Source organism: Eulemur rufifrons, chromosome 4, assembly GCF_041146395.1.
Source record: "Eulemur rufifrons isolate Redbay chromosome 4, OSU_ERuf_1, whole genome shotgun sequence".
NCBI lineage: Eukaryota > Metazoa > Chordata > Mammalia > Primates > Lemuridae > Eulemur > Eulemur rufifrons.
This window is the reverse complement of record NC_090986.1, coordinates 10685734-10687926: the sequence shown is the minus strand read 5'-3', so window position 1 is coordinate 10687926 and position 2193 is coordinate 10685734. Positions and strand designations below refer to the sequence as shown.

Genomic DNA, 2193 nt, shown 5'->3' with positions numbered 1-2193 from the left:
TTCACCTTCAAACCTTGCTAAACAAAGGCTAAAAAGTCTGGCTGAGACTATTCATGTGCACATCACCTATGAATTAGGCAGAGTTGATAAATATTAGAAACCTTACAAAGTTATTTTAACTTTTCAATGGAAATTTGTTTTAATTATGAATTTATTAATGACTGAGAAGGCCATTTAGTCATATATAATATCTATATTATAACATTGTATATCAAAAATACAAAAATATAATATGTTGATGTCATATATAATCAATATTGATATATACAGCAGACTCCTCCTCCTCTGTGTGCCAGTCACTCAAGTTCCTCCCCATCAACCATATCTGACTCTTGGGTGAGGTCCTCCAATAATTGCAGCTGTGCTTCTATATTCAAAGGCTGGAATAAAATGAAATATTTGACCCTGTTCAGCTGATTCAGAGAGGATTTTCATATACTATTGTATTCCTACCCAGCCATTTGCAGACTCAGTTCTACTTGCATCTGGCTTGCTATGTGGGTTGACCGTTGAGAAAGAGTGGGGCTGGGGATATGAGAGGGAGGCCTGCCTTCAGTTAAATGTGAGTACAGAAATTCAACAAGCCCATGAAATTCATTATTTCAAGGCTCACCAGGTGGTTCAGTTTAAATCCTTCGATAAAATATTACCATGAAAGTGGAATTATTACCTCTAACAAAGAATAGGTAGGTAGAACTTCAATTTAGAGAATACTTTTTGAGGGGTGATTTCCAACAATGTGAAAAACCACTGCTATGGTGATGATAAGCAAATAGTGCCTGAACGTGAAGGTCTTAATTAGCTCTAATAGACTTTTTAAATTCCTAACTATAATTTTAGGAAGTTATTTCACCTCTCGGAATCCCACCTGTAGTGACAGTGTCATCCTTCTACCTGAACCATCTTTCTCCTTCAAACCGCCCCTCCCCCAAGGGGCTGACCCTCCTGGGATTGCACAGCTGCACCACGTAGTTTAACACTGAAGCCCTGTGGTTCTTCCACTATATACTTACTGCACATCTGGTGCATTGAGCAAGTGTCACTTGCCCCTCCCTCAAAAGACTGAAATTCCTTATACTTAATAAGTCTACTTACCAAGGAGCTGCTTCCGGTCCAGTTCCATCTCCCAGCTCAAAGTGAGATATCCCGTGCACCGCTCTCGCAGTGACAGGGATGCTTTCTGGAAGTGACACCGATCCTATCTCAACCCCCATCTTCCTGGAAACCACACGCACTCCAGAAGACCAAACATGATTCTGTGGTTGGATACTGTTACGTGTAAAAATCATGAACTTTAGTCAGAAGGTAAAAATACATTTTATTTCTGTACATTTAGAATTAATCCTATGGAACTGTAGAAACTGCTTTTAAAAATCTAACACTTCTAGCTTTCCATTAAAATCTAATTTAAATAAATAGCACAGGGAAGCTTTAGTTATCTTTACAACTCAACCCCTCTCCCCACCCCAGTAGAATATTTGTTCTGTGTATTTAAAAGGATTGGGGGGGCATTAAATTATGTTTTGATTACATTCTAACAATGAAAATATAAGAAACAAATAAGGATTTTATTTCAAGCATTTATTAACTGTATATGCATTCATGGAACATAAGAATGGGTCTCAGGTTGACCATATAGTAAAGCAAATTAAAATGAGTGTTTTGACCTATATTTATTATAAAGTAGATATTAGACTAAAGATTCATAGCCATTTTTAAAAATACCTATCATGAAGGAGTATGCAATGCAGAATGAAGTCGCTTTTCTCAAGGGAAAGCCCTGAGAATTTTTTTTTTTCAATCTACATAGGGACAAATTTGCCTTTCATCACCTTTTGTAGTGTAATCAAAATTTTCTATTTTGGCCTTCCAGCCTCAAGTTTAAGTTCCAAAAATGAAAGTTGGCAGGATGGTTATTCAAAGGAAAGAAGAAATGTGGATTGTGTTCTAAGTCAAATGCAATCCATATTATAAAAATCCAACGATCAGTAAACTGTTATGACATGGGCATTACCTTATCAAAAAGAAACGGTAATGGGTGTGATCCTGTAAACATTTGCACTTGGGTACAAGTTAGGCATTATCAGGAGATAAAAATTGGGGAAGACTAAAGGATTCAAGGAAGACTAAAGCTCCTCATCAGTTAACTGTAAATATTCTTAGTGCGGGTTAATCCACTCGTTGCACTGATTT

General features: G+C 36.9%; 1 non-coding gene across 1 annotated transcript; it reads left to right on the top strand.

Annotated features, from left to right (window-relative positions):
* Positions 1 to 753: 753 nt before the first annotated feature.
* LOC138383103 (small nucleolar RNA SNORD44) lies at positions 754 to 814 on the top strand. Its single transcript, XR_011233548.1, has one exon. It is a non-coding gene; the product is annotated as a small nucleolar RNA SNORD44 (small nucleolar RNA).
* The last annotated feature ends 1379 nt before the right edge of the window (positions 815 to 2193 follow it).